Genomic DNA, 12603 nt, shown 5'->3' on the forward strand with positions numbered 1-12603 from the left:
CTTGTAATCTCTCAATCTCTGTTTGTCTCTCAAACAAAACACACGAATGCAACCTCTCTGTGTCCGGGCAGCGGCAGCTTGGGCTGATCTCCCAATGCTAACTGGCCTCTTCCACCCCCAGCTGGATGTTGCAGCTCTCCAGCGAGACAGAGTGGCTGTTTGCTGTGTGGACACAGCTGGCGGATGTGGGGAACCTGATTAAACGGCCTGGCCTGGCGGAGAAGAGCTACTTTCAGGAGCCAATGGCCCTGCCGCCACCGCCGCCACATCCAGACGGCTGCTAATACACACAAACAGTTGTAGGGGGCAGGCATGCATACACAAGCTCACTAATCAACTCGACTCGCTCGCAGATACACATCTGAGATCCAACACTGTAACAGCATATGATAAAATGCGGCACACATCTGGGGCTGGAGGTAGAGTTTATTTTCATTATCAATTCACATAGATTGATATATAAGACATTTCTTGTATTAATCGATAATCATTAGGGAGATGCCCTTAATTCAGGGATGTACCAATTCATCACTATTGGCTAATATTAGCCTCGCTGAGTGTCATCGCCCTATCGACTGGCACTGGTCCATGTTTATCTGTTGTGTCTAATAGGGTTGGGCCGATGAACGATGCCATCGTCCATCACAGATGGCCGACAGCCATCGACTACAAATCCCTGACGATCGTAACATCGTGATTTAAAAGGCTCCCACCAGAGAGCACAATTAAGTGGCTTGTCCCCTCAGAGTTGCCGTAGGGCAAGAGTTGTTGTTGTTGTTGTTTGTGATATGTGAGGAGAGGAAATGAAAAGAAGTATGTTGCTGTTCAGTGCACTAACATGGGTCTCCATGTCACATTCATCATTTTCTTATTAAACCAGATCAGTTAGACAAACCCAAGTTAAATTTGTGGCAGCAGTGTTTCTTTTTCCACGCAGGCCGCTGTTTCTTGGAAGTGAGATGGACATCAGATGCAGGTTAGTGAGAAAGCAGGATGGCACAAACATACAAGGCACAGTCAACTTTGCATGACATGTCTGAGGAAATTCTGGAGGAAAATGGACCAGAAAAGGCCAATTAGGAGGGCATCACAGCAACATGATGGTTTCTTTTACAGTGTTCTGCTTTTCTAATTTCCATTAGATTTTATGTCACAAAAACAATGTTTTTGTTTGGCTAAGTACCAAAAATGTCTCCTAATTGCGTGGGAAGGTGCACAGCAGCATGAAAAGGGCTTTTGAAGCAGTTGTTTTTTTCCAAAACATAAAAATCTTTGTGCTGGAATGAAAGGTTGTATAAAAGGTTGTTTTATAATTTGCATGATTTATTGTGCTTTTTCATAGATAGTGTAACAAGGGGCGAAATTAGTTCAAAATAGTGAAGTTATTCTTCTGCAAGGAGGACCTGATTGTTTCCTTGAACCAAAAAGGAGAAAAAAACATTTAAACCGATATTTAAAGGTGCAATATGTAAGAATTTGAGTTGAAAACATGAAAAAAAAATGTTTTAATCATCAACAGATAGTAAAGAAATAATAATTTTGCCATTAGGATGTCTGTGTATTGTGTTGCAGAGAAATCCTACTGAGGTTAGGATGCCAACCAGCTAACCCTGGCCCATCCTGGTCCAAAGCTCTTGTTCTAGTGATGTACACCAACACTCCCTGATGCTTGGAGCTCCTGGTCTGGGCTGCTAGCTACACTGCTAACTGAGCTAACTAGCTAACCACAGCTACTGTTAGCAGCTCCATTTTCACGCTTGACAAACTGTAACCAGCACATTTTTTGGCAGTTCTGTCTTGATGAACAAACTAAATCATTTGTTGCTGATTTATTTTCCGTCCATCAACCAATCGCTATATTGAGTAACCACTTTGGAAACTAATCTCCTGCGACACGTTGATTGACGGAGTTCAGACTCTGTTTTTTTAAGTAATGATTCATTGTGTTGCTCAAGGGCACATCATCAGGTTCTCTAATCCGTACAGCACCCCGAGGCGATCCCCTGCTCCTGAAGCACACTCACCCTCCACTTACATACGGCGCGCGCTCACGTTCAAACACACATGCAGCCACAATTAAGAAGTCAGGGAGGCAGACTGACTGCTGGGAAGGAATCCATTACACACCTTATTGGCTATAATGATTTCACTTCACCAGCATAAACGCCAATGAGCCATGAAGGTATCTTGTAATGTGGTTTAGTCTCCGTGCCCGGCTTTATTTTGGTTTTCAAGGAGAATACTGATCTTACGACGACTGTTTGTCTGTCAGCCCTCTTATGGGAATCCACACGTGAACTCGCAGAGGACGCAGAGATGTAACCGGCGCGTGTTTAGAGTAACTCCCATCTCGGAGGAACGGTTAACGTATCCTTATTTGCTTTTTCTCTCCAAGAGCGAGATGAGAAGATTGATATCAGTTGTGCGTCTGTCTGTGTGTGTGTGTGCGCACGTTCAGTGCAGAGGCGGGGTCAGTACGTGTTCAGATTAACATAAACACTGGAAGCAGCGAGAAACAGCCAGCCTGGTCCTGTCCAGTGTGAAAAAAGACAGGTAACAACAAACTCCAAAGCTCAGTCACTAAATCTTTTTACGTGGTTTGTTTAATCAGCCTCCTCCTCGTCCTCCCTTCTGTTGGACCACGAACACCTGAGAAATCTACCTCTACCCGCTGGATCAGCGCTCTCCTCTGTTCCACTACCTCCTCACATATGTATTTCCGTAAAATAAGATGCCTCTTCACGCTGATCTTTTCTGTTTCTCCGCTTATTGCCTCGCGTGGCCTGCCCTCTTGCTTGTCTCTGCACATGGGAGCAAACCTGACTGGTGTGCAAGCGCTTACATGTGAGGGGGGCATCCTTCTCCTGTGGGCCGCGCTACATGCACTCAAAAGAAACCACTTTACTCCAAGAAATCAGGTTACACTGCTGGTAATCAGGGAGCGCGTCTACATGCACTGTAATAACCTGGTTACTGTTCACATAGAGCAGGCCAGTAATCAGATTTCTTTCTTATCACTGTGCTTAATTTGGAAGCCTTTGGTGCATGGGCCAGAGCTATTCAACTGGTGGCCCGTGGGCCAACTGCGGCCGTTTGATCATTCTCTAACTGTCATAGTTTGGGTTTTATGCTGTAGTCTTATTCATGTTTTATTTTGTTGTTTCTCTCCTCTCATGTGTCACGCTTTACTGTCCACTTCCTGTCCTTGTCTTTTTCCCTACCCGTTTTCTGCGTACCGTTTTCTGAGTGTCATCACTCATTTGTGTCTGTGTTTCTCATGTCTGTTGCTCCTCGTGTCTCCTCTGCGTTGCCACTTTTATTCCCCTGTGGTTTTCACCTACAGCGCACTGGAGTTTTCCAGTGTTTCTAAGTTCTCTAGTTAGTTTTTGCCTATAACCTGACTTTGCCCGTTTCTCCCCAGTGACTGAACAACTCCTGGACCAGCTCCTCGGCCACTCTGCACTCCCTGAGGTACATTTCTTCCTGTACTTTTTCAGTTGTGAAAACCAATGAAGTGTAGAGAAAAGAAAAAAAAAAAGATTGTTTTAACAAGTTTAAGTTGCACATGCTCTACATGTCAAATATAGGGAATGTAAAAGTCCAGCCCCATGGCACTTCTAAAGAAGTAGTTGGCAAGTCCTGGTACAGACTCATACAAAGATAATCCCTCTCAAGCATCACTTACGACCCACTAGAAACGTGTGCCAGTGTCTATATCCACAGAAAACCGACCCAGCCCTCCAACTATCATTTTGCTGTGTTAGGGCCATTTCTGAGTGATTCTAGTTGACTCTAGACTCTCATCACCAGGTCGTCAAATGCCGCCACTTCAGGTTGGTGGCTTGCCAACCCAAATTGTTGATATTTGATGAGTTATTTACAAACAGTATCCTACAACTTCTGCATATCATGCCTGTCATTCAGCCGCAGTGACAGAGGACGCTGCCAGACAGAGCCAAGCTCCTCCTCACAGGTGAAAGTGCTCAAATTTAAGCAGCAGTTAAATGTTGCGCAGATGAAGCAGGCTTCTTTAGAGTTCTAGGAGTGAGACTAGTTTCAGAATAATTTTAAATACAAGGATGCATCACTCTGTGTAATTATCTCCCCTTTCATCCACCATCTCTGCTGTTACCTCAAGTCCTCATCCTGCGCTTTTGTGGTTTAAAAAAAAACAAAAAACCTGGTTACCAGAAATCTGTGTTCACCAGGAGACACCTAGCTGGGGAAATCAGGTCTCCTCAACCCCCGACCACAGGTTTCTCATTTACATGACTGAAGAATCAGCTTACTGGTGGAAGCAGGTCACATACTGTGACAACAAGACACTGGGAAGCTGCACACATCTGTTATTCACCATGAAGGAGAGCGAGTTTTTACATTTGGTTTTGTTTATGCATTAAAAAAAACAAAAACTTAACAGGTGTTGGTTGGTGGGAGTATTTTTTTTTCAGCTTTCAACACACATCATTTCATAGGACTCATGAGAAGAAATCAATTATAGCTCCCCCCCAAAATTTTTGAACTGTCTTTTCAAATCAGGTAGGGAAAGGAGTGCGAAGAGAGCACAAGCTGTGAGAGATGAAATCTCCGAGCGACAAAGGTATGAGACATGATCGAGAGACAGAGCGACAGGAACGGGAGGGGAGCACAATCACACACGTTACTGACTGAGTCTCAATGGGTCCTTTGTGTGCGCTGGCAGGTGCCTGTCACTTGTCAAGATGAGTCAGAGTCTGGATGGTGACTGAGCGTTGTAATGGTGGGGATACGAGCGTCGGCTGAGTACCAGAAAGATTCCAGCTCTTGGTAATGACCAACAGCTATCAGGTAATGGCCGAAAGATTAGCCCGCTTTCCTCAGCATAAGGAGAAAGGTCACGTTTGGAGCTTATAAGGTAATGGCTAAATTAGCTGCAAAAAATACCTCATAAAATTAAATAGCTTTCAGCGAGAAGCTGTGCTTTCCGCTGGCCGTGCGGGAGGAAATAGACTGGGCTACTTTTTAATTAGTCGGACGACGAGAACTAATCACAGGAAGGGGAGACTCTGATAAAACGTGTGTATGCCTCCGCACAAAACCCTCAGCTCATAATAGAAGAGCACCTTCGAACTTCTCTGCCTCTCTCACCATTATTCATGATTTTTTTTTTTTTTTTTGCCTGGGCTACCTTCCACCGCTTCCCCTTAGCTTCACACACTTCAACCAAACGTTCTTGATGCTATTGAAACCACTCCGCAACACTCATCCCTCCATCCGTTGCCCCTTACAATCTTACATCCATCATCTATCAGTGTTTCTGCAGCCGGAGGGGAGAGAGCTGTTAAGCAGGGCCTGACTAATGGCTAAACAAACACCATTATCAGGCCTCGGTGGCCGAACGCTGAGCTACAGGAGCCCCAGAGCAGCTGAGGCTCTTTAATACTTAATCCCCGCTGCCCTGCTCTGCTGGCGGCTCCTCTAAACTCAGCTACGATGGGCGGCGTCGGAGGTTCGCTAATGAGGGAATCAGAAAAGAAACATGAGGGAGGAGGAGGAAGCCGTCTGAGGAACGTCACGCATACACGAACACACACGAGCACACACGTGCGCAATCACTTACCGCACCAAACTGAGTGGAGAATATACTGTATTAAGAGGGGGTTAGAGAGAAGTGTGGCCCACTCGTCTTGGCCAATTCCCTCTCTAAAAAAAGGCTCAGGGAGAAGTTAATGAGCCTGTTACAGCCCCACAGTTCCCCTGATAAGGCCGCTGATTACACCACATGTTCGGGCAAGAGGATTGCGCGCATGCGTTTGCATGCACATTTTGCACGCGTGTGTGCGCCACCTGACCCAAAGCGGTCATCTGCTAATCGTACGTTCACAAGTCAGTAATGCACATTTTCGGATAAACACACTTTTCGCACACACAAGCTGGGCGCTCTCGAAGCGCAATTTAGCCCTCTCGCACTCGCCCGCTCGCCTACACGCACCAACGAAGTCACACCCGTGATCACATCTCCCTCTCTCTCTCTCTCTCTCTCTCTCACACACACACACACACACACACACACACACACGCACGCACAACCATACTCAATCAACTGTGACTGAGTGAGCGAGCCACTCAATGAGAGTGGGTGATTAGGCCCTCGGAGAGTAGACCTGACCTTTCCCACCACATCAAGTCCTCCGTGCGCATGTGTGTTTTTATGAGTCAGTGGCTGTGAGCTCTCGGGCCCGCGCCACTTCACATCAAATGTCACCGACTTAAATGAGATGGCCAGACAGACAGACAGACAGCCAGACAGACAGACAGACAGACAGACAGACAGCGGGAGGAAGAGAGGAAGGAGTAGAACGGGAGAAACTTGAAAAAAAGAGAGGGATTTTTTTTTTTTTTTAACATTAGGCAGCAAGAAAACGCCAAAGACGGAAAAAGAGTGCTGTCAAATATCAATCTCCTGTCTTGGTTCTCTGCCGCTTTGCATGAGAAAAAAGCAAAGTGGAGGTATTTTTAAACCCCGCGGTTGGTTGTGGGAATACAGCGCAGGCCCTTGTGGGTACACAAACTTCCCCCTCATGCAGCCGAGATGGTCGAGTCTGCACTTCCGTGCCCTCAAAGCTCAGACGGACGGAGAGGCAAGACAGTCTGAGTCAGGCCTCCAGGGAGTGAGTGAGCGGGGGGGGGGCAACTGAGGTTTTGTTTGAGGTTTTGTTGAGCTGCTAACTGCTGAGGGTTAGTTAGCAGCCAAATTATGTCCACGGGCTCTTTTTAAAATTACACCCAGAGAGCTTGTACATGGATAGACACGAGATAGATGCACACAGACTGAATTGGGTTCCAGTTCTGAGGGATGATTAGAGATCATTACGACTTGGGTTTTACTCCCGTCAATAACTAAAGCGCCAACCAGGGTAATTGTTGGTGTGCGGGGGAAAGCTCCGACATCACCGCAGCTCAAACGATTCATCTGATAAACAGGAAATTAAACTGCAACTATTCTGATAATCGATTGCTTGTTTTTTGTTTAAAGCAAAAAAAAAAAAAAAAAAGCCAAAGATTAATTACTTTCAGCCTCTTAAGCCTCTTAAGTAGAGCTGACTATCTTTGGATTTTGGCCTGCCTGCCAGGCAAAACAAGCCATTTGAGCATGTCACCTTGGGCTGTAATGAAGATTTTTTTTTTTGGGATACTATAAAGAACAAACAATTAATCATTAATAATTAGCAGATCTATTGATGTGGAAAATAATCATTAGCTGCAGTTCTAAACATCAGTTCAGTGAGGCAAGAAGCTCAGCCATCAGACAATCGGAGAGGTTTAAATGATCCCAGGTTAGCCTGTCGATGTTCTGACAGAAAACAGTAAAATCATTACCTGGAGTCTCTTGTAAAAACCTATTACAGGATATAGATCGACTTCTTGCTTCGACCTTAACCTACCACAGTTATTTTTATGTGCAATAAGGGATTATTACAAACAGATGCAGTGCACTTTTACCTCCAAGGAGTTAAGTGGTTTTGGTGGCTTTCCTTTTCATGATGTCTCCATCTTTCAAGATCTCAGCAGTTACTCTGGCGAGAACAATGCTGTCATAACCGCTAGAAAATGATGCCCCAAACTATGAAAATAAGACTGAAACTGTGAACAAAATCTGGAATCATCCTTTAATTGCAGGTTAAGTTGCATGATGCTGGAGCCACAAGTTACCATCTGTCTCGTCTCGCCCCTTTTCCTCGTCTTTCTCCTCCTGTCATCGCCGCGGATCTCAGAGGAGATAGCGAACCGGCACTCACCGTTGACGGGCCGGAGGACGTGTGGCGCGACGCCCAGGTTAATTAAGTTTGAAATCGTAGAGATGATCAGCGGCGCTGCCACTCAGGCTGCCAGGCTCTCCTCCGCTCCCACGTGGCTTCCCTGCTACAACCAGAGCGTTCGGGCTGTCTGACAGGTAGAGGGGGTGTTTGTGTGCATAAGTGTGCGAGGAGGAATGTGTTATTATGCATATGAGTCTGAGAGGAAAGGGGAACGAGAGAGTGGAGCTGTGTCAGTGAGGGCTGAAACTATTAAACTTTTTCCTCATCTGAGTCATGGGTCTAAAGATGGAAGGTGTCATACGCCGCACAGACTGTACAACTTTTCTTGATTAGAAAATAACCCAGACAGAAAAACAGCAATGCTATTTCCAGCCTCTCCAATTTGACAATTTCTATTTTTCCTTTTGCTCCATCACTGCGACTTTTGCACTTTTGAATTGTCGGCCTAACATCACCAACAATTTGAGGAGATAACCTTGAGCTGCATCAGCAAACCGCATCATGCTCTCCGTAAACCTATACACGATATCGCAGAGCTTCGACTCATTAGCATTTTCATGATAGCATGATAATCTGCAGATTGTTTTCTCAATCAATCAGTTCACTGTTTGCGCTGTGAAGACTCAGGGGAAAAAAAAAAAAAAACACTACAAGCTCCTAAGCTACAGGGCCAAGCTAACATCGTGAAATCGCTTCAGCCAACACTACAGAGAAACCTAAAAAGATTAAATATTCAATGATGTACTACAGCGAGGCCAACCAAAATCACACCATTTGAGAGGAAATAAATGATTAATCAATTATCAATATACTTGGTCCATACTATGCTCACTTGAAGCATCATGTTATTTCTCTTGGGTGTCTAGTAGAAGACGCTAAGATGCTTGAATGTTCAGAAAAACACATGATTTTTCTCATCCTGTATATTACTCCAGCACCTTCATTCACACTCTGTCTTTACGCCTGTCCCTTTCAAGAAGACTTGTTGTGCTTTTCCCCCGTCTTTCAGCATCATATGTTCTTGTGTATGTAGAAGAATCTTGAGAGTAAAATTAAAAAAAAAAAAAAATCAGCTGAAGCTCCTCTCTCCCACAGAAAACACTGCTCCTGAAATGTCTCATCAGTAGTCTTGCCTTTAATTAGGTGACTTTGTGACATCACAGAGTCGCATATTTGCACAATTTCTGCCTTGCAGCTCGTTTGCCATGTAAGAATTGCTTTCTCACAGTTGCTCTCTTGTTGTTAGCAGGCTGTCTACACAGACTGCTCCAGACAGAGGGGTGATATAGTGCAGCAGCACTGACAGTATGAGAAAACTGATTTTTTTTTTTTTTTTTTTTAGCATAAAAGCATGAAGACCTATTCAAGCAGTAACCCAAATGAAATTAGGAACCTGAAAACAAGCAAAATAGGTCTCCTTTAATGCACCTCTCTCAGAAACCCCAGTTGGCTCTGATTGGCCGGCTCTGACAGTCCTGAGCAGGCACCGACCACAGTGTTTCTGCATGAGCTCTCCCAGTTTCACTGCAAACATGGCGGTACTAGGGACATGACTACGGGCGGCAACTGAATATTTGTAACATCACAACCTTACAGAAATCCTAGCAGCCCATTTGAAGGCACTTTCCAAACACTAGAATAAATGTCAAATAAAAAAATACTAATAAAAGTATCAAAATGCTCAATCCACAGAGAAACGCGCACAACTAACACCTCGACCTGCTTTATAATAAAAAAGACATGGAAATCTCACTTTCTACTCAACATGGGACCTTTAATGCTGATCGACTTTGAGCTCATACACTTCATTGCATGAGCGCACACAACCACTGTGAGCACAACGAACAGCGATGGAAAATAAAAAAATAAAAACATCACAAAGAGTCCCCAAATCCCGTCCAGACTACAGCCTTTTCTCGGCCATGATTGCTCTGTTCCCCAGGAGGCTGCTGTAAGGAGCTGGAGCTGCAGTGATTGTTGATGGACGACTATTGGCATGAGTAGCACGTAAAGCGCACCCCCCCCCCCCCCTCCCCCACACACACCACGCCACCACCACCTGTAATCCTGGAAAAATGGACTCCACGTATTAGTGAAATGCTCAAAAGGCTGGAGCCATTTCACACAGTCGCACACACACAAACACACACACACACATTAAAGCTACCTGTGCTACGCTTAGAGGCTAAAGGATATTATTCCCCCAGCTCAGTATCAAAACCCTCGGTGGTGAGCGGTGGCACAGGGTGAATGTAACTGAGTACATTCACTTGAGTAAAGTACAAGTACATCAAAACATTTCATGTCACGGTGCTTAATACTGCTACTCGTTTACTGTTTAGAGGGAAATGTTGGGATTTGCCTTTTCTCCCACTCAATTACTTTAAAGTGTTACGTATAATTTGGAGGTTTGAACAAGAATTATGAACTTGTTGCTTTAGGAACTCGGTAATTGTTATGGCCATTTCTCACTGTTTTCTTGAGTTTATCCAAACAAAACCATAAATTGATTCATGGATAAATTAATCAGCAAATAAAACGAGAATGAAAAATAGTTATTAGTCCCTGTCCTCTAAGGGAACCTTAGCTAATTCTCTATCAGATTTGTGTCATCACAATGATGTTGGTAGATGAAAATGAACAACGATAGAGACGTAAAGAGCTCATTTCTAGGGCTGTCGTTTCAACTACAGAGTGTACTTCCACATTCTTGTCGCACACCGCCTCGGTTAGACTCAGAATCAACAAAATCGAACTGTGTAACAAGGCAGCGGCGATCAAATAAACCAAGATTCTGTTACTGGATTGAAACACATTTTTGTGTCTTATTTCAAAACAACTGACTCAAAGCTAAGCACCACCCGACTTGCAGTGTATCACCCTCCAGTGGGAGCTTTGATCGGTCCAGTGCAGCATTGTGCATGCTGGCCATTGTAAGTTTTCTACCTTTGAAGCAAAAGCCCATTTTCTCTGTTTCCTCCGGTCAAGTAGCACCAATTATAGAAAAATACATTTGCCTCTTTCGACAGCATAGACGACTACAGACCAGTTTCATGAAAAGACCATCTTTCCAGCGAGTAAGAGTCAAATCCAACCCAAGTGACAGCAACAGTATATCCTGTTTTTAAATTAATAGATTATTAATAGAAGAAGTGTTAAATAGGAATGTACTCCAACAGTCGTCACTGTTTTAGATGGTTTTGGTCCGTTTTTCAGTTAAAAACGGAAAACACATTTTCAGGAGAGAAAACTCCACGAACAGCTGTCCCATCTGCTTGTGAACATGCAGAGATGGAGGGATTGTTACCTCCGAAACGAACAGGAAGTTAGCTAACACAGCCTCAACATTCACAGCAACTCTTTCACGAGCAATGATACGTATAAATATATACTAGTATGACAGTTATAGGGGACAGCTTTCTGCCTAGTATGTACTATTTTAATACATTTTCTTGCGAATCAAGATCTGAATACTTCCCCCACATCGTTTTAAACTATGCTGCATTTGATCCCTACACAAATCTTTTTCCTATCAAGTCATTTTAGGCAATAATTGAGTCTTAACCTTTAATTCCTCACAATTTTTCACTTTCTTTTTTCGAGATGAAGTCAGTGCTTTCGACAGGTTTGTACGACAGGTTTAAAACACTTGCTTGATGTAAAGAAATTGAGCTTTTAAGACCCAGTTGCAGACAGAAAGGGCCGCAGCACTGGAGCTTTTACACTGCTGAGAAAGTAAAATGGCCAACACCAGAGGAAGTAACACAGTCGGTGCGGTCGATTTGTTGAAACAGTGAAATGCTAATAAATCAGTAATAATAATCCAATAATATTTGCTATGTAAAACGCTATGAAATGAGGCATTCTACAATACTTCCTTAATGTAAGTATTATAAGTAAATGTAGATGAAAATGTATTTTCTTGCTTCACAAGGATCCACCATCAGTGACGTACAATTCTAATGTGATTCAGTCCTCACCTGATAAATGGCCAAGATCATATTTTATTTTTTATTTAGCTTTTTTTTTTTTTTTTTTTTTTAATTAATTGCTCAGTCCTCGTGTAATCACCGTTTTCTCATCAAAATGCAGACACACAAAGGTCAGAGGGAATTAGCCCCCCACCGCCTAAAAATAAGCTGCTTTAATCAGGTTGCAGATGGCCTGATAAGCAGCAGGGTGGCATTAAGAGGGCCGGTCGTGTGGCGTAGCTGAGGCGTGTCAGCGATAGCATCTGCACCTCGTCTCTAAAGGTGCCACTGTGTCTTTCATGTCAGGTGAGTGTGCTGACATTCTGTCACATCCAGACTTCAGATGTGGTCGGGCGGAGGGGGCCCAAACATCAAAGTATGACTTTATGTTGGCAGGGAGGTGGGGGGGGAGATCACAGACGCACACAGTATCCCTCCTGTAAAAAGACGCGGACGCCGTCGTGCACGCCAAAAATGCACCGGCCATCACAAGCGTTAAAAGTTTGAGTGTAGAGATAGTGCTGATGTCTGCCAGCGAAGCCTACATTTCAGTCTCTTTATCTCCGGAGCCTTCTGCTGATAATTACAGCCGTCCCTTCTCTCGGACTCGGTCACACCAAAGCTGCCAGTCTGCGCAGCTCGAGCCAGAGGAATTATCGCCCGGGCCATCGCAAAATGGAGCACGCCAAGGTCAGGCCCTGTGTTCAATTTCACTTTTGATTCCAGTCCACCTTTCGTTCCCCTCTACCACTTATCCACTCCTCCCTCCCGGCCCACCCACACTGTCGCTGTTGAATTTCACTCCAGGGCTAACCCCTATTTCCAGGACAACC

General features: G+C 44.4%; 1 protein-coding gene across 2 annotated transcripts in view; it reads right to left on the reverse strand.

The window, feature by feature from the left end:
- The window catches only part of plxnb2b (plexin b2b), a 135859-nt gene that overhangs the window by 59634 nt on the left and 63622 nt on the right, over positions 1-12603 (reverse strand). The window contains exons 1-2 of one of the 2 annotated variants that reach the window (XM_037106997.1): positions 6615-6623; positions 1718-1720 (exon numbers count right to left, since the gene is read on the reverse strand). The exons of the other annotated variant lie outside the window; for it this stretch is intronic. The gene's annotated coding sequence lies outside the window, so the exon portion shown is untranslated. Of the gene's footprint in view, positions 1-1717; positions 1721-6614; positions 6624-12603 lie in introns of those variants that run through there. 2 annotated transcript variants of the gene reach the window in all.

This window comes from Acanthopagrus latus, chromosome 8, assembly GCF_904848185.1.
Source record: "Acanthopagrus latus isolate v.2019 chromosome 8, fAcaLat1.1, whole genome shotgun sequence".
Taxonomy (NCBI): domain Eukaryota; kingdom Metazoa; phylum Chordata; class Actinopteri; order Spariformes; family Sparidae; genus Acanthopagrus; species Acanthopagrus latus.